Source organism: Crocuta crocuta, unplaced genomic scaffold (assembly GCF_008692635.1).
Source record: "Crocuta crocuta isolate KB4526 unplaced genomic scaffold, BGI_CrCroc_1.0 scaffold125, whole genome shotgun sequence".
Taxonomy (NCBI): domain Eukaryota; kingdom Metazoa; phylum Chordata; class Mammalia; order Carnivora; family Hyaenidae; genus Crocuta; species Crocuta crocuta.
The window spans coordinates 6,655,587-6,681,626 of record NW_027531143.1 but is presented as its reverse complement, the minus strand read 5'-3'; the positions used below and the strand labels follow the sequence as shown (position 1 = coordinate 6,681,626).

Sequence of the window (26,040 nt, the reverse complement as noted above, 5' to 3'; positions counted from 1 at the left end):
AAATGAGAGTTCTTGTTCCACATTCTTGTTACTATTTAGTATTGTCAGTGGTCTAGATTTTGGCTATTCTAAAGGTACATGGTAGAATCTCAGTTGCTTTAATTTGCATTTCCCTGATGACTTATGAGGTAGATCATCTTTTATTTGCTTATTTGACATTTCTATATATTATTCTGGTGAGATCCCACTTGGCTGTAATTGATAATTCTTTTTATACTTTTTGGAGGATTAGATTTTATTGAAGATTTCTGCATCTATATTCATGAGAGATATTGGTCTACAGTTTTATTTTCTTGTAATGCCTTTGTCTTATTTTGGTGTTAGGGTATTGCCGGCCTCACAGGATGAGTTAATAAGTATTTCCTCTGCTTTAATCTTCTAAAAGAGATTATAGAGAATTGAAATCATTTCTTCCTTAAATGTTTGGACCTGGTGCTTTCTGATTTGGAAGGTTATTAATTTCTGATTCAATTTCTTTAACATATATAGGTTCATTCAGATCATTTATTTCTTCTTATGTGAGTTTTTGTAAATTGTGTCTTTCAAGGAATTGGTGAATTTCATCTGTTATCAAATTTGTGGGCATAGAGTTGTTCACAGTATTCCTTTAATATCCTTTTAATGTTTGTGGAATTTGTAGTGATGTCCACTCATTTTTTATATTAGTAACTTGTGTTCTCTCTTTTTCTTAGTCTCGCTAGACACTTACTGATTTTAATGATCTTTTCAAAGAACTAACATTTGGTTTTACTGATTTTCTCTATTTCCTTTTTCAATTTTATTAATGTCTGCTCTAATTATTATTTTGTTCTTCTGCTTAGTTTGCTCTTCTTTTTCTAGTTTTAACTTAAATTACTGATTTTAGATCTTTCTTCTTTTCTAATACATACATTCAACACTATAAATTTCTCTGTATGTATCACATTTGCTACATCCCGCAAATTTTGATAAGTTGTTTTCATTTACTTCAAAACATTTTAAATTTCTACAAGACTTTTTTCTTTGACCCATGTATTATATTTACAAGTATGTTGTTTAATTTCTTTGTATTTTGGGATTTTTCCATTATCTTTCTGTTACTGATTTCTAGTTCAATTCCTTTGTGGTTTGAAAGCAGACACTGGATAGTTTCTGTTCTTTTATTTTTATATTTTTATGTTTATTTTTGAGAGAGAGAGAGAGAGAGAGAGAGAGAGATGGAACCTGAGCAGTGGAGGGACAAAGAAAGAGAGGGAGACACAGAATCTGAAGCAGGTTCCAGCACAGAGCCTGACTTGGGGCTTTGAACTCATCAACTATGATATCATGACCTTGACCCAAAGTCAGAAGCTTAATCGACTTAGCTACCCAGGCACCTCTCTGTTCTTTTAAACTTAAGATGTGTTTATGGCCCTAGTGCGGTCTCTCAGTGAATGTTTCATGTGAACTTGAGAAAAATGTGTACTCTGTTGCTGTTAGATGTAGTTGTTCATAACGTCAATTATATCTAGTTGCTCAATGCTGTTGTTGAGTTCAACTCTATTCGTATGGATTTTATGCCTTCTGGATCTGTCCATTTCTGAGAGAGGGGTATTGCAGTCCCCAACTATGATAATAGTTTATTCCTCCTTGCAGTTCTATCAGTTTTTGCCTTATGTAGTTTGATGCTGTGTGATTAAGTGCTCCTCTGCTAAGAATTGTTGTATCTTTTGAGACAATTGACCCCTTGTCATTATGCAATGCCCTTTATTATCCTTGATAATGTTCCTTGCTTTGAAATCTACTGTCTGAAATTGATATAGCTAATTCCTACTTTCTTTTGATTAATGTTAGCATGGCATATACTTTTCCATCCATTTACTTTTAATTGATATGTGTCATTGTATTTAAAGTAGATTTCTTGTAGACAACATCTAGCTGGATCTTGTGTTTTGATCCACTCTGACAATCTCTTTTTTATATTTATTTAAATTTTCTTTTACCTAATGTTTATTCATTTGAGGAAGACAGAGAGAGAGAGAGAGAGAGTGAGAGCGAGAGCACGAGAATGAGTGTGAGGGAGGGGTAGAGGGAGAGGGAGGCACAGAATCCGAAACAGGCTCCGGGCTCCCAGCTGCTAACACAGAGCCTGACTCTGAGCTTGAACCTACAAACCGCAAGATCCTGACCTGAGCCAAAGTTGGATGCTCAACTGACTGAGCCACCCATGCATCCCAGAAATCTCTTTTAATTGGTGCATTAGACCTTTGATGTTGAAAGTAATTATCAATATAGTTGGATTAATATCTACTATATTTGTTATTGTTTTCTATTTGTTGTCCTTATTCTTTGTCTTCCACTCTTTTTCTGCTGTTATGGTTTTAATTGAGCATCTTATGATTCTCCTTTTCCTCCTTTCTTAGCATATTAGTTAAACTCCTTTTTAGAAAGCAACTACTGCCAACTTTACAATGAAATGGGCTGGAGAAGACATTACACTAGGGAAAATAAATGCATCAAAAGGAATATTCTGGTAACACAAAACCCAAATTTGTGTACTAATAGAGCATCTGCAGAGTCTGTAACACTTGGTAATTAATTGGATATGAAGTTCAGAGTGAGAGGGTTTGCAGTCACTGAAGCCAACATTTTTGGTTTTGACAAATGGATAGATGATGAAGCAGTCAACAAAAATAGGTAACAATGGTAGAAGAAAATTGAATTTATGGCGTGTGATGATGATTCAAATGGTAACATCTAATTTTGCAACTTAGCAAACGCTTCTTGATCTTATTTTGAACCAGGTAATGGCTGGGTCCTAGTCTGAGAAGTCACAGCCTCTACCCTTACACAGCTGTACTATGTAGTGGAAAGATTATAAATGTGATACAGACTGAAAAGATGATTTATACATAGGTGCTAGATAAGACCACAGGAATTGATTTCTTTATCTAATAGAAAGAGTATTCCACTATTTCTCTAAGATAATGTCTCTAACTCGGAGTTTCTTTACATAGGCAAACGGTGTTTTGGATTCAGAAAGAATGATTGCAATATTGTGACTCTGAAAACCTCACACTGAAAAATATATGTATATATATATATAATTAAACATATATATATATGTTTCACAGTGATATATTTTTAAAAAGGGGGAAAATAAAAGGTGGATAGTTAAAAGAATTATTATAATTTCCCTGTTTAGGATGATGTAGAATAGTAAAACTCTTAGGGCATAGTGCTTGCTATGTATTAATGGATTATTCCCTGCTAATGTTAACAGAACTTTAATGGCAGAGAAAATAAAAATAAACATATTTTCTTCTCTTAATGTTATTTGCCTAATTTGTAAATAGTAATATTTTTTTGGCATCCTGGAGAAAAAACAATAGCTGAATTGTATTTTGAAACTCAGGGGGAAAACACTAAAAATATGTTTCATGCATTGTCCAAGTTGTGTGTGTGTGTGTGTGTGTGTGTGTGTACAATATTTTAATACAACTTAGGTATCAGTAATCTTTTTTTCTTTAAAGGAAGGCAACACAGGATTCTGCTGTGATAATGTACCACACTTTCTTCAGCTTTCTGTACAATTCTTGTCAGCCTTTATTTGTATAATTGAAATAATACTGTTTTTGAATCACTTAATCATCTTTTTAAATACCTGAGCTTTTTGTGTCCTGGTTTATAATAATTCAAGAGATATGGGATACCTGCCAATGTGAATTACATAATGTTATAGCTTTTGCCATTGTGGTGATTTTTTAAAATTATTGGGCTATAATTTATCTCAAATGATCCATTCTTAATATTATATAGACTTACAAATTTCATTCAAAACCAAATGATGTCTTTCAGTATATTTACAGGTGTGATGTTTTAATATATGGTATTTCTCCCTGGTTTATAATTTTTGTTATTTATCAACCAATTAATCAATATCAATGAGTATATATAGAGCTTCTAATGTAGAAGAACATACTTCAGGCTTAAAGTTCAGGCCTGCTGCAGGGGTTTATTAGCATGGGAGCAAAAACTCTGATTACCCACACTTTCAATAAACCCTTCAGCAGGTTGCTGGTTCCTTGCCTTTGGTGAGTAGGCACGGCTGTAATGAAGTCCCCAAATGGTTTACACTGGCAAAGAAACTCCTTCCAAAGAACCCAGTGGGCCCTTACACTTGGCAGCTGAGAATCCTGTAGGGCTTGTGACCCTGGAAGCTTTATTCCTTCTCTGTGATGCTCCTTCCTCCATGAGGACAAAAGTAACCTTACCCACATTAAAGAGATTTGTGTCTCTTATGTATGGTGTGCTTTTCTGAAAATCACAGCCTTGTTATCTATGTGTCAACAACATACAACCCACTTTTTGCCAAAATTCTATGTAAGTACTGGATACGTAGTGGTGTGGAAGGCACTAAACCAGTGAATACTCAACAGCCAGGAGCATCATGGGATTGTAGCGCTTCTCAAACTTCTGGTACTGACTTCTTTACAGTTGAAAAAAAAACACTGAAGGCCTCAAAGACATTATTATTATTATTATTTTCCATATGTGGATCACAGCTATCTACATTGGAATAAAAACTAGGAACAGTTTAAAAATTATTCATTAATATATTTAAAATAACAATAATAAGTCCTCTACAAGTTAAGTATAATGCCCTAGAAACCGAAAGATGTGTATCAGTAAGGAATATACATCATAAAATTTAGCAACCTAGAGGTTATCTGTGGCCTTAATCATAGTAAGTTTTGGTGAAGTAATGGGAGTTAAGGCCTGATTACAGTTGGATTATAAGAAAAACTGGATAGATTGAGTCTCGACCCCCCTTTTCAGGTTTCTGTTCTTCTTTTTGCAAAGGCTAGAAGAAATAGAATGATAAGTAATAGGAAGGGTGAGTCCAGTAACAGGTATGACTTCGGTTTAATTTTAGCTTTTTTAATCTTTATTTTTAATCAGCTTAATGATAACCCACAACCCTCAGACCAGCTTTTTTTTAATCTTTATTTTTTAAAAATCTTTATTTATTTATTTTGAGAGAGAGAGAGAAAGAGAGAGAGACAGAGAGAGAGAGAGAGAGTGAACTCAAGTCGGGGAGGGACAGAGAAAGAGGGAGACACAGAATCTGAAGCAGGGTTCAGGCTCCAAGCTGTCAGCACAGAGCTTGACATAGGGCTCGAACCCATGAACCCTGAGACCATGAGATGAACTGAAGTGAGACCCTTAACTGACTGAGCCAGCCAGGGGCTCCAGTTTTATACTCTTAAGGTAGGAGAATTAATAGCATCCTTATGTGCTAAGACAGGAAAAATAAATGGACCAATGCCTTTGAACGGGTCACAGGGCCTGGGATCTAGTATACATGTGGAAGGATTGGCTTTAGAAAGACTGCAGAAAATTCATCCTTCAAAACAGTCAGAAAGGCAGAGTATAGGTGCCAGTGCGCGGAGGACGTTGAGAGGGTCCACTGGGGACCCCGTGGGGGTCTGAGCAAGTTCTCTCTCAGTGAAGGAGGAAGAATGATGAGCTGAGAATGACAATGGAAAAGCAGGTATTTGAGGTTCAAAGAAAAAAAAAAGTAGGTTCGGAAGAGTCACCTACGGGGATGAAGTAGAACAGGTATTCTAAGGATAGTTCCCCAGACTGCAGCAGCAGCACCTGGGAACTTGTTAAGTGTGCAAATTCTCAGGGGTGACTTCAGGCCTATTGAATAAGGAGCTCTGGGGTGACCAGCAAGTCTCCCAGGGGTTCTGATGCACACTGAAGTTTGCGAGTCACTGGATAGATAGTTACTACATGCACTTTTGGTCACTCCAACTACTTTGAATGTGGAATACAGGCTAAACGAGACCAGTTAGTGTATTGTTGGTTTTTTCCAACCAAAAGTCAGATAATTTTTATGGGATAAGCAAATAGTTAGATTTACACATTGTGGTCATTATTTTATAAAAGATTAAATGATGGATCTGTAAAAATGGCAGTAATAAAGATATTTATGGGCTGAATTGTGTTCTCCTCCAACATCTGTATGTCGAAGGTCTTAACTCTGAGTACCTCAGAATGTGACTGTATTTGGACACAGGGCTTTTAAAGAGGTAATTAAGGTTATGCCTGGTGTCTTTAGAAAGAAAGCAGATTAGGACACAGAGAAGCATGAAAGAACAGTCATGTGCAAACAGAGAGATTATAGGGCCATCTCTAAGGCAAGGGGAGAATCCTCAGAGAAACCAACCCTACTAACACCTTTATCTTGGACTTCAGTCTCCAAAACATTGAGACCATAAATTTTTGTTATTTAAACCACCCCATCTGCAGTACTTTATTATGACTGTCCTAACAAATGAATACAAAGATACCAGAAAAAGTTTTTATTTTCTAAATATTTATGATAAAAAGAGCTGACTTCACTTATTAGATCAGTACTTTGGCCAACTGGCTTACTCTAAGTGTCTTTATTCCTTTCCTAAAGGGGCATGATGGTAGCATTCACCTCATAGGTCCAGTGTGAGGATTGAGATCATTCATGTAATGCCTTAGCTCAGTCCCTAACCCATGAAGTCCTTGGGAATGTTTGCATGAAAAAAAAAATGGCATCCCCTCAAATGAGCATGTGTGCTCGGCCAGGGCAGCTCTCCCTCGCGAATCCACAGTCAACACTCAAAGTGTGGTCTCCCGGGGAATCAGGCTCTGCAGCTGTCGATTTGAGGTGTGTGTTCCCGAACCTCGTGGCACTGCCCTTTTATTCTTCTCTGGGATTGATTTCTGAAGCAGCCCTAAAGGCCACAAAGCAGGGTTGGGACTCCTGGATTGATTTTCTATGTTGACACAGCAGGCCAGGCCCTGTCTGGTTTATAAACTGATTCTACATTATTTCCAGGTCTCTTCTGAAACTGAGCCAGGAAAATCACTGTTGCAAGATTGTTGGATTTTCTCTTGTGTAATTTTGTTGAGGGGGCTGTAGAGGCAGGGGAGGGACACAGAGAGGTGACTGAGAACAATCCCTTTTCTCCTCCCAATTTTGTATTTAGCCATTTCAAAATGTCATCACACTGAGAAAATACTGTTTAATTGGCAATATGAGAGCTTCTTATATAAGACCCAGTCTAGGCTCAGGATGCTACTTACTGTGATTATCACTTCCAAGTGTGATGCTTTGTGGTATTTTTCCTGCACGGCAGTTATTTGCTGGTAATGGATTTCTGTAAGCCAAATTATGTCCCCCCTTTAAGGATCATTTCAACTGTGTATCTGCAACACTCTTTCCAGAAAGGGCTAATTATTATTGACAGGGATGATAGAGAGACAGATTCTTCCTGTTCTGGGCAATTAAATAACCTCTTGTCCCAGTTTACTTTGTACAGATTTGTTGTTGAACCAGCATCCTGGATTTGTGTTTAAACAACAACAACAAAAAAATGTGGGAGGTCTCAGTTTGTGCAAAGACCAGTGCTCCTGTAATTTTAAAGCCTTTTGAAATTTCTCTAAGTCTTCTGTTTGTGGATTACATAGCCTGTTCTTAGGGTCACTCAATATAAAGTATCTCAAGTGCCATATTTGTCCATTAAGGCAGAGAAACAAACTGGTGGCTTATGGTTGAATCAGTATTACATATTTATTTTCTTTTTTTTTTAAGTTTATTTCTTTTGAGAAAGGAGAGAGCGAATGAGCAGAGGAGGGACAGAGGATCTGTAATGGGCTCTGTGCTGACAGCAGAAAGCCCCGTGTGGGGCTCAACCCATGAACTGTGAGATCACTACCTGAGTCGAAGTCAGACACTTAACTGAGTGAGTCACCCAGATGCCCCTTAGTCTTACATATTTAAGAGCTTGGTTCATTTAGTAGGTTTTAGTGTTTTTCTTTTGGTTATGTAGGACTTTGACTTAATTAAGAATCCTAATCCAATATGATATATCTTATATTTGTTCAAAATTTTTCTCACAGTGGTACTGGACTTTTTATTTTACTTATGGTATTTTCTACAATGAGTAATATAATGCTTCTATATCCTCAAATCTATTTATATATCCCTTTTTGATGTAAGGTGAACATTTACATTGTTTTATCCCTCCCCCCCAGTAGCTCAATAATTATTTACATACTTTTCTTTTTCCCCCTGACTTGAAATGTCTTCTTGGGGTGCCTGGGTGACTCAGTCAGTTAAGCATTGAACTTCAGCTCAGGTCATGATCTTGTGTGGTTCATGAGTTCGAGCCCCGTGTTGGGCTCTGTGTACACAACTCAGAGCCTGGAGCCTGCTTCAGATTCTGTGTCTCCCACTCTCTCTGCCCCTCCCCCCCCCCCACGTTCTGTCTCTCTCTCCCTCAAAATAAACATTAAAAACATTTAAAAAAAGAAATGTCTTCTTTACTATGTAGTACTTTCTTGTTTGTACTAAGTAATCTCTATCAGATACCTGTTCCAAGATTTTTAGGCATATTCTTTTATCATTACCATTCTGTGACTGGAACTTTATGGTATACTTTCATATATGGTAAGGATAGTCTTCATCCATTACTCTTCCCTATCAAAATATTTTATTTACTCTGATTGTATCATTTCAAATAAAATTTTAACATTGTAAATATATGCATAAGGCATACTTTTAATTATAAAAGATATTCAATGTGGAAATATGTCCGGTAAAGAGTAAAAAGCCACCCCAATTTTTCAGTCCCACACTAAAATCAAACATTCAATTCCATGAGTGTACTTCTTGATCTTTTATAATCATTTGCATATATGTGTTTTCAAAATAGTTTTGAAAGTATTATGAAGTAGAATAATATATATACATATTTTTTTCAATACATAACTGGGAACATCCACATTTAGTAGGTGCCATCAGTCACCAAGGCAAGCAGAGATCACTGGGCTTGTGAAGCTTCCATTCTAGTGGAGAAAAAGATACAATTAACAACAACATAAGATTAAAACCATTTTAAAACCATTGGGGGTGCCTGGGTGGCTCAGTTGGTTGAGTCCAGTTCTTGATTTAAGCTCAGGTCATGATCTCATAATCGTGGTATCAAACCTCGAACTGGGCTTGCACTGGGCATGGAGCCTGCTAAGATTCTCTATCATCCTCTACCTCTGCCCCTTCCCCCACCTCCCTCTCAAAGAAAAATCATTTAATGTCTTAGAATATGGTAATGTTGTGGAAAAGCAGAGGAGAGTTAAGGGGTGAGAACTTGCTGTGTGTGTAGTGATGAAGAGTATTGCAATCTTAAACAGAATGGTCAAGCAGCTCCACTGAAGGTAACGTCTGAGTAGGACTTGTTGGGGGCATTCAACAACTTGGTCTTAATGCTTAACGTATCTTGAAGATTTTTCTTGTCAGAACACAAAGATCCCTTCATTCTTTCAATTGCCCTTTAATATCCTATAGCACTTTAATTCTTATTTTTTGGAAATTAATGAGGTATAGGAGATTTAAAAACCTTCATTTTAACATTTATTTACTAGTCACAGGAGTATGTAACCCAAATTAAGAATACGTATTGTGTTCTAATGGTATTGAAAAATCTGCAAATAATTTGCCATGCATCAGTCATTAATTAGCATCTCAATAAATTAAAAAACAAAAATAAATACACAAAAATAAAAAAATAAGTATCATTCAGGCGATATCTTTAAACCCAATGCAATAAATTAAAAACTGAGCAATAAAATAATACCCAACTAAATATATTCAGAAAGAAATTTTTAAAAACACATGACTGTTATAATTTGTTCTTGATACGTAACTGTTACAATTCTTTGTTGGTTTCTAAGACCAATTTTAATGATCCAAATCCATATTAGAAACTCCTTTAAAATCAGTGAGCATACTGTTTAGCAATTCTTATTAGCTACAATAAAAGCAGTATTCAGAATTAATTTTAGAAAGCCAAAATACTTATCAGAAAATGACATAGTTTAAAATAAAGCATTATACTCAAAGTCTATAAACAGGATAAGCAAAATGCAAGTAAAATGAAATAATTTTTAAAGAAAAAATAATGAACATTATTCAAAATGTACATAGTTATTTGAAAAGACCCATCCCAACTTACTTGGTAAATCACTTGAGGGAAAGAAGATAAGGGGATATAATTACAAACAAGGAGAATATTTTCTTTTCACAGAAAAGAATGGCATTATGTATATGTAAAATAATACATATATTTTTAAAATGTAAAATCCAGATAAAGTGCATAGTTTCTATAAAAATATAAATTACTAAAACTGAGTCGAGAAGAGCAGATAACCTTAATAGAACAATTCCAATAAAATAAGCAAAATAGAGTCACAGACATTCCCTTTAAAAGGACGTTGAAGGGGCGCCTCAGTGACTCAGTCACTTAAGCATCTGACTTTGGTTCAGGTCAGTTAGTGGGTTCGAGCCCCGTGTTGGGCTCTGTGCTGATAGCTCAGAGCCTGGAGCCTGTTTCAGATTTTGTGTCTCCCTCTCTCTCTGACCCTCTACTGCTCACACTGTCTCTCTCTGTCTCAGAAATAAATTAAAATCATTAAAAAAAATTGTTAAAAAAGGGCGTTGAAAAAAGCTTCTAGTTTTAATATGGCTAATTATAGTCACATTTCCCACTTATTCTCTCAAATATGGAAAATAAATCAGAAAAATAAGAAACAAAAATGCAAATTCATTTTTGTTGTTTTTGTTGTTAAAACAAGCAAATTACTATATTCTTGAACAACAAAATAGGAGGAGGGGCTGCCCAAATCAGTAAACTTGAACAGGAGTGGAAAAAAATATGCAGGAAAAGAATGTCCATGATGTCAGATCTTGGAAAATATGGGTAAAATATGCCTTTCTACCTTAAATAGCACACTCCATTGCAAAAATAAGGTTTTTTTCTTTGCAACAACATAACCAGGGCTTATGGACCATTGGTGGGAACTTCCGTGGAGTTGGTTCTGAGGAGAAGAAGAGAAAAGCTGCTTGGAGAATTTTCACAGACAAGCTGCATTTGCAGGTAGCAGGATGTCGATAGGGTAGAGGTTATAAGGAAAGTGTACATTGTGATCAGCTCTGCAGAACTGGTTTTGGCAGACTAGGGAGACGTGAGGCTGAAAGACATATAATTCTGTCTTCCTAGGCTGGGACATGACTCTGTCCCCTCTCTATATATTCTGAAAAGAGCTGATCCAGGGTTTTTAGCCAAAATGAAAAAAGATGAATTAAAAAAATATTTTGAATAGTATTTATGCAAAGATACTATTTAAAAAAAGAATGAAGAGGGGCGCCTGGGTGGCTCAGTCACTTAGGCACCTGACTTTGGCTCAGGTCATGATCTCACAGTTCGTGGGTTCAAGCCCTGCATCGGGCTCTGTGCTGACAGCTAGCTTAGAGCCTGGAGCCTGTTTCGGATTCTGTGTCTCCCTCTCTCTCTGACCCTCCCCTGCTCACACTGTCTTTGCCTCTCTCTCTCTCTCTCTCAGAAATAAATAAAACATTTAAAAATTTAAAAAAAGAAGGAAGAGAACATAAAAAACAAAGGCAGATATACAACACTTTGTAAAACAAAACTACTTTTCATAGAACATCAAAAGTTGTTACTATATACATCATATGAGATTGAAATAGGACTTGAAGCAACTATTTTCATAAAACAAAAGCACAAAGAAGATCTACAAGAGTTTAGGAAAGACATGGAAAGACTATAGAAAGAAATATGAGCTGGCAGGGTCAAAAAAGAAATAGAAGATTACAAATAATAAATAATCACACCAAACAAGATGAAGTAGCACACACATGCATACAAAAAGTAGACACTATTGAAATAACAATAAATAATACCAAAGGATGCAGATGACGTGAGTGATACAAAGCAAGCAAATCAAATGGAAGTGAGCAGGACTTTAAAAAAGAGAGAAAATTATAATGAAATTAAAAAAAATCATATCCCCTCAAAGATAACTGAAAGCATAGAACTGAAAATGCATTTAAGAATATAAATCAAGAAAACTTCCTTAAATCGAAAAAAAATTTACAGTTGTATTTTAAAAGGACATATTATATCACAGAAAAAGATCAACACAGAGTACACAACACAGCATATTTTATTATAGTTACTGGATTTGAAAGATAATGATAGGTCCCCCAACCAGAAAAAAAGTTAAAGTCCTCTAGTAGAAAACATCAGGGTAGCCTCATTAGCTACACAGTGACAAAATGCTGGAGTTAGTAGAAACAATGACCATAACCTCTAAAGAAAAGAAAATATGATCCCTAAGGCTTCTACCCAGAAAAACTGTTATAAAAAGCAATGAAAAAAAATTTGCCTATCACAGTGACAAAGATCAACAAGTTTGATAACACGGTATTGTGGGCAAGAGTGTAGGAACACAGGCTTCTTACACATAGCAGGTGGGACAATCTACTGGTATGATTTCTAAGGAGAGCAATATGAGTTGATATACTAAAATTATACATAGTACTCTTTAAATCAGTAACTCCACTTGATTTTTTTCTTTCAGAAACAATTTATAAAAATGCAAGCATATAAGAATTTTCATGTAATATTTCGGTTATAGAAAATGATTGGAAGCAAACTAAATCACTACCATTAGAGGAGTATTTAAATACATCATTACATACCAAAAAGAATACTTTGGACAAGGTAAATGCGTTTCTATTGTAAAAGGCCAAATGGCAACATTTTTGATCAAGGAATAGGGCTTTCTGTTTCCTGGCTGTGTAGTCAGACTCTTAAAGGTCATGATAATTGGGAAGAAAGCTATTGTAAGCATCTCCCTCCACTTTATTTTAAATGCCTTCCCTAAGCCGTGCTGCCTTTCCCTAGGCGCCCTCTCTACCTTTTGACCCATCAAAGCTCTATATTAAGAAAGACTATGATGAATTCATTCTCTTTAAAGCATAAATGTCACATAAGGTTATTGCATGATTTTGGGGGGGATGAGTTGCTGTTTGAGAGAAGACAACATTTAAGCCAAAAGAATATGTGATTTCAGTCTTCAAGTCAGCTTGCCTGTTTGTTGATGTAGTTCTTAGGTGGTGGTGGGAATAGAGCCCTCTCCAATATTGGGCTCTGCTTGATTGTAATCCTGGCCCTGCCCAGAAAGTACACATTTGCATACATTGGGAGAGAGAGTTTTCCTGTTTTTGAAGTTCTGTGTGGTTGTTCATCCTCTCCCTTAGGCATCTGTGTAGAGTTTGTTTATTTGTTTGTTTTATGTCCCCTCTGTCATATTAGTGTGCCATACTGCATTCAACAAATGGCTAGGGAATTCAATACAATTTTTTTTTAAAGCTCAATATTTTATGTGCAAATCATGCATCAGCATTCTCCTGAGCATCATGAAGAACATTGGAGACTTTGCCTGAGCTCTTTCCAGAGTTTGAGATTTACTGGTACCCTTCCAACCACAGTCTCTCAAATGTCCTCTTTTACTTTCTTCATGCCTGTTTTTCCCTAAAAGACCAGCGACTTTCGTGCCTTGTCCGCAAAGCCCATACGACCTCTCCAAACACAGGAATCTCTCTTCTTTGAGCTCATAACCCTCATTGGTCTACAGTGTGATATTCTAGGAGAAAGTAGCTTATGGGCCATCTGCCTCTCTGGTGTGGCTGGTTGATGTTTCAGGGTTAATATTTTATGAATATGCTTATTTCATTACAATATGTTGTGTTCAGAAATTTTTTTTTCATTGAATGAAGTGATGTCCTTCCACACACAAAAGTTTTATGAGCACTCTCTGCATATTATATTATATTAACACACTTAATTCTTTCTAAAAAACAGAAGATTAACATAGCTCAGTGCTTCCTAATAGGAAGTCACACTGTCCCATCATGCTTGCACTGGGAAATTACTAGCTTTGTGACAGTTTATTTTTTCAAGATGGAGTTAAATGGGAATCTCACTTGTGCTTCTTTGCCAGAGAGGCAGGCAGTCCTCATTCCCAGAATAGAGTCTGCTCCATTCCTCTCATTGGTTGGGTGGTCCCTTCTCTCCTTTCTAACTCTTGTCTTTAGCAGCAGATTGTCTTCATTCACTGACTTTCAAAGACTGGAAGGCATGTTCAGAAACCTTCTACTTTATAAGGGGTGGAATAGACCATATGTTTTGCTTAGTGTTATACTTTTCTCTTTTTTTCCTCCTTATGTCAGATGTCTTTCCCCTGTGGTTTTGCTGGCAAGCAGTGGCTCTTCCTTTCTCCTGGTTGTGTGTGTGTGTGTGTGTGTGTGTGTGTGTGTGTTTTGTTGTTTGTTTTGCTTTTACCAACACCCAGACCACATTTCCAATGACACCTGCTAGAGTGTCATTCACTGGTTATGCATTTGAGGTTTACTATTTTGTGTGTTGACTTGCCAACTGGATTTTAAGCATTTACATGTAGCTAATACATCTTTGTATATCTTCCCTCAACCCTGCCCAAACTCGCAGAATCTACCACAGAGCTGTTGCTTGACGATTAGTATCTATATTATCGAGAGATGACATGTAGTCCATGCTTTCAGGGAAGGGTAGGCAGAAATGCTCAAGTATTTTGTTCCTATTCTCCCCTGACTGTCTACCTTTCTACACTTAAGTCTTTTTTTTTTTTAAATGTGTCTTTATTTTGAGAGACAGAGAGCAAGCAGGGGAGAGGCAGAGAGAGGGGGGAGACACAGAATCTGAAACAGGCTCCAGGCTCTAAGCTGTCAGCACAGAGCCCAACACAGGGCTCGAACCCACAGACTGTGAGTTTATGACCTGAGCCGAAGTCAGATGCCTAACCGACTGAGCCACCCAGGCGCCCTTACACTTAAGTTTTTAAAGTGATGTTGACAAATGTCATTACGGGTGGCTGGTCAACATATGGTGAATGAACACAAGCATTCTGAGGAGAAAATATACCAGGAGGCAGTCCAGATTCTTCTCCCCTCTGGGCTCAGATCCCTTGCACAACTGGGCAGAGTTGTTATTTTATATAACCTATCCTAGAAAGGAAGTTAAAGCTGTTTTTACAATGTCCCAAATACCCATTGTTCTAGAACTCACATGCCTTTTACAGATCAAATCTGCTAGTAAATCATTCTCTCCTGACATATCAAATAGAGTGATTTTCAAAATTCATGTTAGTCATACTTTATTAGATAGGGTCTATGTCTCGAAAAGACTCTATTAGATCTGTATTTTGTAAAAACGAAGATACAGAAATGGCATGTTCTTTTAAATTTAGAAAAAAAATTAAATCATGGTTTCATTTTATAGATCAACAGGCATGCATAGTAAACCAGTAACTATTTTGTTTGTGTGTGTGTGTGTGTGTGTATGTGTTTGCTGTAATATGATTTCATACAAAACTCAGTTCATCTTTCTAATTCCCAGGGCAAGTGGAAATCTTACTGGATTTGAAATTTATGGATGATTTTTTTTCAGCTCATGGAAAATTTGGTAAAATAAGATTAAAATAAGATACACGGGAGTGAATTCTGTGCACAGTCCTGAAGCTTGTTTAATACTACATACATACAGCTCTTATTCTCAGAGGATACCTTAGAAATGTAAGAAAGTGAGACCTACAAACCTCTTTTTAAAAGAACACTGTACCTGCCTTAAAACTGCATCCTCTTGGAGGAAGATTATTTATTGAAATAATTGTAGAAGTTGACAATTTTTTTCCCGAGAAAGTTAGAAAAGTTTCCTTTGTGTTTTATTCATAGAAGAGGCAGTCTGAGAAAAAGGTCTCCGTTGACCTAGATTTCCTGTTTTCCTGTATGCCAATAATTCAAAGAACCCAAATTTATGCATCTGACACCATCTCATCATAAATAACAATATTCCTGCATATATAGTATAGTTCTCTTCAAGATGCACAAATCATTTCACACACATTTTCTCATTAATCCTCCCATGTTATTATCCCCAAATTTCAGGGATGTGGAAATTGAGATGGAGAGAAGTGGAGTTTCTTACCCCAAAATATGTACTATGCTAAGTAAAGAGTTTGGAAATGAATTTCCAGACTGTTCTTTGTACTAGATGTCAGTTCTGCCCTTCCCCACAGCATCATTGAAATGTCTTCCTGCATAAAGTACCACATGTTTTAAATAACTGAGGATATATTTTTAGGCCAATTAAACACCTATCTAATTTATTTACAGTAGCCACAATGTCTCATTTGGGAGATCAATACCTCACCAATACTGAGCCATGAAACATAAATTCTTTTGGTTAAAAGCAAGCTGCTTCCCTTATCGATTTATGAAACTTGGCTGTTAGCATCATGGCCCTGCCGTCTTTCCCATTGGAATGGGCTTGGATAATTTATTTTGCCAAGGGCAAGATTTATACACATGAACCATTTTTATTCCAATAATGAATGTAATACTTTCCCTCAAATATACAGTGAAAAATTACTATGAAGTTATTGCTCAGGCTTAGCTGCTGATGGGGCTGGGGATGAACAAATAGTGCTTTCAAGATTTTTTTTTTTCCCTCTCTTTCTCTGTCTCTCTGTCTTGAAATCCTCATTCTTCCTTAGGTGTGGGAGATACACTTGCAAGCCATCCAGAGGAGAAGCTTCACTGCAGCTTCTGAGAAGATGCCTTACTGAATCTCCATTTGACCCTCTTATTTGGAGTAATTGAAAGGTTAAAAAGTACACTTTCTGGACTCCTTTGCAGCTAAGTGCATCACTTAGATGCACTTGAATGAGATTCAGAAGCCAGAAGTTTGGCGTGGGCCATTTTCTTGCAGATGTAGTAGCTGACAGGTAAATTCTGACAGTTGTAAGGGATCAACATGACAGTCATGTAACAGTCATCAGTGACATTGGTGTGAGGAGGCTGTGATGGCCACAGTTACAAGACTGGCAGTAGCGGTTGTGTGTCATTTGGGTTTCATGTGTAGTGGTATGACCTTAAAACTGAAAGTGCAAGAGCAGATCACTGACATCGATTCCTCCAGCCTTTTGTAAGCATGTACTTCCCTGAATAAAATCACTCTCTGCTTGATATGTGGTTTTGGAACTTAACTGATGCTACAGTTGTTCTCTCGCTTATTTTAAGTGCTGAGGAATAGATAATTGAGGGTTGGGTCATCATAGAGTGAAAGGTCAGGCATATTTGGGTCAAAATCCTGCTTTTGACAATTAGTAACTCTGAAACTTTGGTTCTATATTTTAATCTTAAAAGTGAATCTAAGAATACTATCTTTACAAGAGTTTTATGAATATTATAAGCAATTAGATGCATAAAGGCAGTCCTTTATTCAATCAAGCCAATTTGGTTTCAATAATAATTTAATTTAATAAATTATTAATAATTTAATTAAGTAATATTTTAAAAAATCCTTTTATTAAAACTGGCTTCAATAATAAGGACATTTATCATCTCAAATAATTTCAAATTAATATGCAGGAGGAGCCCCAGGAATTATATATGTTATGTGACTCAATAATATCAAAATGGTTCAATGATGTAAATTGGTCAATTGTTGTTTTTTAGAATCAAATTTTATTGAACCACAGTCATGCTACTTTGGTGATTTCTACATTACAGTGGCCAGCTTGAATAACTGCCATAGGAACCATGGGTTATCAGGTCAGCAAAGCTAAAGTATTTACTATTTGGCCCTTTGCAGAAAGTTCTCCAACCCTTAATATAAACAGTGACACTGTTGTCCTCAGCAGTCATTTCATCCCAAGGGTGGATCACTTCATGCCCACAAAGTGGCTGCCTACAGTAAAGAGGGGAGAGAGAGAGAGAGAGAAGGAGGGAGAGAGAGAGAGAGAGAGAGAGAGATATTGACAGATTAAACTATCTCCTTCAGGCATAGCACATTCTTTCCTTTAAGCTTAGTTGTATCAAATTATATGACAGTTACTCCTGGACCAGTAACTATTGTTAGGAGACCTGGTGGGTATGAATTCATTTACATTAAGCAGAATGCTACTTTGGAGCTACTGATGGTCTGCTTATGTGAAAAATTTGCAGGCCTATAAGGAAGAGGAAATGTTTGCTCAGCAACACATATTACTTAACACAAACAGTCGATAAAGTACCTGAAAAACATCATAAGTACTCAATCTTCATTCATCCCTTTGCCCAGCAGTGTTGGGGCCTGCTCAGGTAGAGTAAAATGAGCATTGGGCTAGGAGTTGGGAGACATCGAATTTCATATTGACTTAAGCTAAGATTAGCTTGTGACCTTTGGGGAAAATAATCACATAGCTTTAATCTCTTCACTGGTATATAAAGGGCAGTGGATTAGACAATACCTACAGACCATTCTGGATATTAAATGAAAGTATTTATTAAAGGACCTATATTTACATAATGCATTAGAGTTTTCAAGTTGATTTCCATACACATTAGTAAGAAGTTTGTTGCAGCAATAGAAGGGAGAATATCCCCAAGTTGTAAGATTAGAACACATGTTTACTTTTTGATAGATGCACATCTTTACTGGGGCTTAATGTCAAGGAGAGGTGGCAGATGAACACTCTTACAGAACATCTCATTCAATCATACAACACATATTATTCAATGTCTACTATGTGCCAGAGTGAGCTAAATAGAGAAGAGGCCCTGATCTTATAAAGTCTACATTCAAATGAGAAATGAAGAATAGTCAGTAGCCACGGTAAAACACACACACACACACACACACACACACACAGACTCACACACACCAAACTCCAGATAATGATAATATGCTATGAAAGTGAGAAAGCAGTGAATATGATAATAAATGAGTGTGGCTGTTACAACATGTCAGGGGGTCAAGGTAGACTTCTTCGAGAGGATTTTTCCTCTGTTAAGATGTGAATAGGTAAAGCCGGAGGAAGAGCATCCCTTTCTTTTTCATATATTTTGCTTTATTTTTAGATTCTATTGATATGACTGTAATTTTCCATTTATCTCCTAAAAATGTCCTCTGTTGGGAAGTTCTTATAAGTCTTCCCTTAGGAAAATCTTCTGTGTTGGAAGAAGGAAGGCTGGGGAAGGAGAAATTTTTAAATAATTTTTTGATTTATTTCAGAAATCTAGAGGTATGTCTTCTGAGGTTGAAAAATTCTTCAATAATTAGAAAAGTTAAGCTCATGTTTTCTAATTTTGGAAATATATTTTAGGCAATAGAAACTGAAGTACCCAGAGGTCGACAGCAATATCTTCCTATCTCAGTCACACTGCATGAAGAGGTAGAGAGACAACACCCCAGATTCACCCACTCCTGGGTAACATAATTTCTTAAGCTTCAGAGAAAAGGCACCAAATCCTTCAGGAGGCAGCAGAGGTATCCTGCTTGAAGTCAACTGAAAATGGTTTCCTTATGAGTAGAGTTAGAATGCTTCACGTTATCTCCACCCCCACCACCCCCCAACAGAAGTTGATGCTGAACTGCTAAATTAATCCTTTTTCATTATACCAAGGGTCTTATGTTATATGTAGTGATCATTCATTCATGCTTCCTACTTTTGTATCCCTAAAACCTTGTTTCTACTTTTGAATATATTTTTTGAAAGCAGCTTACATAGCATTTAGACATTTGAATACATTTTTAATGTGACACCAAAAAAAAGTGTTAATCTGGGAAATACAAAAGCACTGTGGGAAAGAATAATTCTACTTCCAGGCAAAATGATGCAGTTAATGTTTGTAATGATTGGTTTGCAGGGATATTGTAAAATTAGTTTTTAAATTTTTTTAATGTTTAACTTTTGAGAGAGAGAGACAGAGACAGAGACAGAACACAAGCTGGAGAAGGGCATAGAGAGAGAGGGAGACACAGAATCCGAAGCAGGCTCCAAGCTCCAAGCTGTCAGCACAAAGCCCGATGTGGGACTCAAACTCATGATCTGTGTGATCATGACCTGAGATGAAGTTGGACGCTTAATTGACTGAGCCAACCAGTCAGTCGCCCTGAGTTTTTCTTACCTGTGGCTGAGTCCACATGCTGAAGAAGCAAATGATTAATTCAATAAATCATTACTCCCTTTCCTGACCCAAATAAAAAGTTATCCTGTTTTGTACCACTACTCCCATGACAAAATTCTGAAAATATCACTTAATTCCTATTGTGTAAATGATCAAATTGGTTTGAAGTCATAAAAGCCAAAAAGTGTTGAAGATAAAAATACAAACAATTAAGTTGATTGAAAACCACATAAATACATATATGTATGTAAATAATATAAATAAGTAATAATCATACTAGGCTGTCTTGCATGTTTGCAACATACCAGGCTCTACTACCATGCAAAGATTCATTCACGTGGATAAGTTTCTTATAGATTCTACACCCAGACCCTAAATAGTGCCTTTCCCCCTAGGTGACTCCAATAATCTCCCTATTGGCATGGGGAAAAGACAAAGAGATGGCAGGTAGACACATCTGTAGAGAATGATTATAATTCACCCTATTTTAGATTTATGAAAACGGAGGCTTAAAGAGATTCTAAGTAACTCCCCCAAAGTCACATAATTCATAAGTGCAGCTTCAAGCTCTGGTCTTCCTAACACCAAGCTCCCTCCATTACAGTAGGATACCTGCACTGATATGCTTTTGTATCCTCTGTTATATCTAGGACATATGGAAAGCTCACAATTATCTGCTGATTGAAGGAAATAATGGCAATACACAGGAAAACCAATGGAATCATTAAACTGTCCTTCTGATTTCCAATCAATTATTTTGACTCTAAGGGAGTTACAGTCTTGACTGGGTTTGGCTTGGGGTTTTGGTTTATTTACTTATTTATTGTTTGTTTGTTTGTTTATTGAAGGGCTGAATAATAAATATTTTAAGCTTTGCAGGCCATATGTCTCTGTCATAACTCCCTGTCCTTGTAGTGCAAAAATAGCCATAGATGATAGCAAATGAATGGCTATAGCTATGTTGCAATAAAGCTTTATTTATAAAAATGGGACAGCCTGTGGGTCTAGTTTGCTAACCATTGGTCTAGATACTAAAACTATGCCACTTTCTATTGAGTACTTTCTCCCAAGTATGTTCCTGTGGCTTGCAGCACTTACTTCCTGTATCCAGGTAGGCAGTGCTCACTTGGGTTTGTAACGTCCTTGTATATACCCTTCCTTGTATGTTTGTCTACTCCTTTCATGGCCTGCTAATTGAAATTATATTTCTTTTATATTTCTCCATATGACTAACTAGCTAAGTATCACCCAGGGAACCAGTTCACATACCATCACCTTCTCTTTGGTCTGGAGCCTATCCTCAGAAGAAAAGATGTACACCCAAAAGTCTTATTTGAAACTTTTAGACAGGAAGCCAAGCATTTGCGGAGTCACTCTGGACTCTTTGGACAGCTTGAAACACAATCAAGCATAAGAAAGCACTAAGAATAGGAGTGAGAGAGGGAAGGTAACATATTGGTTGGGATACCTGGAGTCTGGTAGCATTTTACAGCCACAAAACATATTTAATATCTTATTTCATTTGTCTCATTCAATTTTCTGAAGTTTGAAACCCTGCTATATTTTGAAAGTAGGTAAACTCAGAGAGAAATAGTGAGATGTCAGCGTGCTTGCTAAATGGTGGAGCTACAACTGTTTTGATATCAAAATCCATGATATTACAGAATTTTGTCCAGAATTTTAATATTAAACCAGGAATCATCACAAAGCCTATTACTAAAATTATATATAATATATATGCATTAATTCTAACTATAATGTATTTCTCAGTATTTGCTGAACAAATATTATATATATATATATACAATGGCCATGCATAGTTTTAATTATATCAATGGAAAGATGATTTTCATTCTAACTCTAGGCACAAATGTGTTCTGCTTAATCAGTGATACTAACACCTTTCCCAGTGACCTTGGAACAGAATCTCCACTGGGCAGTGAATAGGAGGGTTCAGGTGGTATAAACATGGCAACACAAAGAACCTGTGTACTTCTGAGTCATTGAAAACACCTTTCAAACACTCTTTGGGTCAATGATAACAAATAAATGGTATTCATGTTACTGTGTTTCTTTTGCAGTTCATGACCATTATTACACCTGATAGTTGCCATGGACTAGAGGATGTTGCAATATGAGCGCAATTTATTTGCTATCATGGATATTAATATTAGGGGAGTCCTAGATCAGCCATTTACCAAGCATATTGATAGCATTGTCATTCATCACAGAAGTGACCTCAGAATTCTTAGCACAGCACTCTGGGCTTCCAAAGCCAATCAGTAAGATTTTATGTCACGGTTGAAACCTGCTTGTCAGCCCTGCTGTAGCTACCAAAGGTCAATTGTTTCATTATTGGGATGGGTTCTGGAAGTGATTCATTCTTGCAAACACATGATGAATGTGAGTTCTAGCCTATCTCTATGGTGAAATTTTGTTACACAGAGATGGCATTCAACTTATATTAACTATGAGTTATACCAGGAGCTATACTTAATTCATTTGGACTTCATTTGGTCATCTGCTTTTTATATTTCACTCAGTCTTTTTGACCAGACTGAAATAAAAACAACAACAGTGAACTTCAGTCTAATTTATTATGCTGGATATGGCATCTAGAGATAAAGGGAGAGTGAAATTTTTCCATTAATCTAATTAATGGTTCTTTCAAACTATTCCCTTATTGTTTGTGACTGATTTAATTTCATAAGCAGCATTTCTGTGAAAACGTATTTCTACATTTACTTTAGAATTATAAGGCATTTCTCAGAGATATTTTCTGTTTGTTACTTGTTTCATGTTTGGAGTTCAATTTTTTGTTTTTGCTTTCAGATCTGTTCTATTTTGATATAGTCACTAGAGGTAACTTGAACACAGATGGCAGCCTAGCAAAAATACAAAGTATCTTGATACTTAAGTCATAAAGTTTAAAAACGGTGTATGAGATTTGATTTTGTAGTTATATAGTAAGCCCCCAACTTGGAAATTAGTTATTTTTTAAAAGTATCCTAGTGAATTAGTTGTTTGACCAGTGTAGTTAGAATTTTAGGCTAACTTCCAAAGTATAATTAACATATAATATAGCATAAGGGTTTATATGTAATATATGCAATAGAATGTCAACTCCAATTTGATAAACTAGTGTAGTATTTATTTTGAATATTTATAGCTTAATAATAAGCTTGCTTACTTAAAAGAAAAGGAAGATATAGTTGAGATATTTTATAGAAATTCTGAAAGGGAATTCAATATTTTTAGGAATTTTTGAAGATGAAGGCATTGATTTTTTTCCTAATTATCTATAAATTACCTTTGAAAACATGTCTTTCTTTTTATTTGAATTATTCTTGTATTTTCTGTTCAAATTGTGGCCATTTCTGGAATCTATAGAAGAAGAAACAGAAAAATGGAATGGAAATTTTAGTCAGGTAAGTGAGGAATAATTGAAAGGGAAAAGGAAGCAGGAAGGATGGTTAAATATAGATGTGGGTTTGTCTCAGGTGAAATCAACAAAATTTTAAGTGATGAAAGTCACAGAAGAAAGCAGCACATTTACGCATAACACTTAATTAGGAGGGAAGGGAATGCTGAGAGAAAGATAGGATTACTGTTCACAGTACAGTTATGGTTGATATCATTGGCCTAGGATGATACAGGTCCCCAGAGTAATGGCTCAGAGGACACAGCCACTTTGGAAGATAGTTTGACAATTTTATCACAAAACTAAACATGCTCTTAACCATATGATCAGCAATCAACTCGTTGGTATTTACCTAAAGGAACTGAAAACTCATGTTCATACAAAAATCTACACATGGGAGAAACTTAAGTGCAACCTTATTCATAACTGTAGAAACTTGGAAGCAACCACAGTGTTCTTCAGTAGGTGAATGGATAAATAAACTGTGGTCCATCCACACAAGGAAATATTATTGAGTGCTAAAAGGAAATGAGCTACTAAGCCATGAAAACACATGGAAGAAACTTAAGTGCATATTACTAAGTGAAAGAAGCCAATCTGGAAAGGCTGCATATTATCTGGTTCCAAATGTAGGACACTCTTTAAAAGACAAAACTATGGAGATCTCATGGCTAAACAAGAACAACAACAGAAACTATGATCTTATGGTGAAAAGACCAGTGGTTGCCATGGCTTGGAGGATGGTGGAGGGAAAGGATGATTTCCAGAATCCAGAAGATTTTTAGGAGAGTGAAAAAACTCTGGATGATATCATAATGACGGATACATATCTTTATACATTTGCCCAAATCCAAGGAATGTACACCACTAAGAATGACCCCTAGTAATAACTATGGACTTTGGGTGATTATGATATGTCAATGCAGTTTTATCGGTTGTAACCAGTATACCACTCTGGTGCATTATATGGACAATGGGAAAGGCTACACGCCTGTCGTGGCAGGGGTATATGGGAAATCTCTGTATCTTACTCCCAATTTTGCTATATACCTTAAATTGCTTAAAAAAAACAAAGTCTTAATAAAAAGAGAAAAAACCTTAAAGATGGTATCAAGTAAGGGAAATAATCCATTATTAGCTGGTCACAGCTAAGGAATATTGAGCATTACATTTTCATAAGTGATTAAGTTTCTATAGTTCAAGAACAACAACATAATGAACTGATCAGTAATCACTTTTGTGCCTCTGTGAGTGAGTTGGGAAATGGGTCACTTCATTCCTAGTAAGGCCTTATAACAAGTAGTTTGCTGCCATATAGAAAAATTAAATAGAACACACAATGCACTTTCAGGTTAGGTTGATTTACTGCAATGTTGTCTGTGTTGGTATCTAACAAAACTACTATTCAACTAAAGTTTTCTTGGTGATGACCACCACCACTCAAAAGCTTTTGTCTTTTCCTCCAGAGTGAAAAATCTCTTTTTTATTCATGAATTTGGCCCAACGCAAACTTATTGAGGTACCCTGGAGTTGTTCCCATGTTTTTAAGGAGAACCAACAATTATATACCATGAGGGACTGCATCTTTCATATATGATTAATAGAAAAATCTTGCTTGAAATATTAAAGACTTACATACATCCCCATAATAGATTCCTTCTCTATATACTTTTATTGTCACCAATGAGCTGTCTGTGGATAATCTGATTAATTTAGGTGAATGTGTTATTAAACTGCTATTGATTATATTCATCTTCTTTCATTCACTAACTGTTTCTTGCAAAAATATGTAAAAAGAGGTGATTTAAATGCACAAGACTCTTAAGAAGATATTACCTATTTTTAAAGTATTTTATAAAGAATCTATACCTGCTGTCTGGGCACTCATGGCCCTTCTCATAATAATCACTTCCCTATTAGACATTTTAAAAAGTAGCTAAAGTGTTTTGTTCATGTCTGATTATCTTAAGCCTGTTTTCTGGCTCTGAAGGTCTCACAATGAAACAGTTTTGACATGCAGAACACACCTTCCATATTATATTTTATTTAAAGAATTTCAGAAGAGTCAAGAACACCAAGATCTTGAGATAGATGATTTCTTCCACATTTTCTGGGCAGAGGCTTTCTTTAAAAAATGACAGATATGCTATAACAAAATAAACTTAGGGATACTATGTGATTTTATCTTAATTAAAAATTGCTAAGAATATGATTATATTTCTAGTATATTGTAAATAAACATTCTAAAATGGTGTAGTAAAAGAAAGTTTTTCCTAGATACAGTTAGAAGACACAGGAATTATTTCTAATTTTTAAGTAAATAAATATTGGATACAAGTAGAGCCTATATGTGCAAACTAAAATATGGATTGAATTAATTATCAAGTATTGGAGTGCTAAAGAAATGCTGGTGCTTCTGGAATTTCTGTGGATAAGCAAAAGAATATATGTACAGACTGTGCAACTGATGGATAGTGAAATAGAATGAATACTCTCTGAATAACATTCAGATGAAAGTGTTATAGAGGAGAGATGACAGGACATTTGGGAACAGAGGTTAGTCCCAGATGCTGAAGCTTGTACAGTGACTGGATAGGGCCATCAGGGTCATGAGGATTAGCATGTTCCCCCCAAATTCCTTCTGCTGAGCCCATTCTGTGAGCTATAGGACACAGTAGGGGCTTGACAGCACCTCCCATGGTCTCAGTATTTGCTTGAGCTATAGGACACAGTAGGGGCTTGACAGCACCTCCCATGGTCTCAGTATTTG

The 26,040-nt window shown here is 36.1% G+C and overlaps 2 long non-coding RNA genes across 2 annotated transcripts in view; one reads left to right on the top strand and one right to left on the bottom strand.

The window, feature by feature from the left end:
• The window catches only part of LOC144237401 (uncharacterized), a 43,320-nt gene extending 26,396 nt beyond the window's left edge, over positions 1-16,924 (top strand). Inside the window, exon 3 of the long non-coding RNA XR_013336842.1 lies at positions 16,453-16,924. This is a non-coding gene — a long non-coding RNA (uncharacterized LOC144237401). The remainder of the gene's footprint in view (positions 1-16,452) is intronic.
• LOC144237402 (uncharacterized) overlaps positions 8,543-26,040 on the bottom strand; it is a 256,172-nt gene continuing 238,674 nt past the window's right edge. The window contains exons 4-5 of the long non-coding RNA XR_013336843.1: positions 23,160-23,233; positions 8,543-8,850 (exon numbers count right to left, since the gene is read on the bottom strand). This is a non-coding gene — a long non-coding RNA (uncharacterized LOC144237402). The remainder of the gene's footprint in view (positions 8,851-23,159; positions 23,234-26,040) is intronic.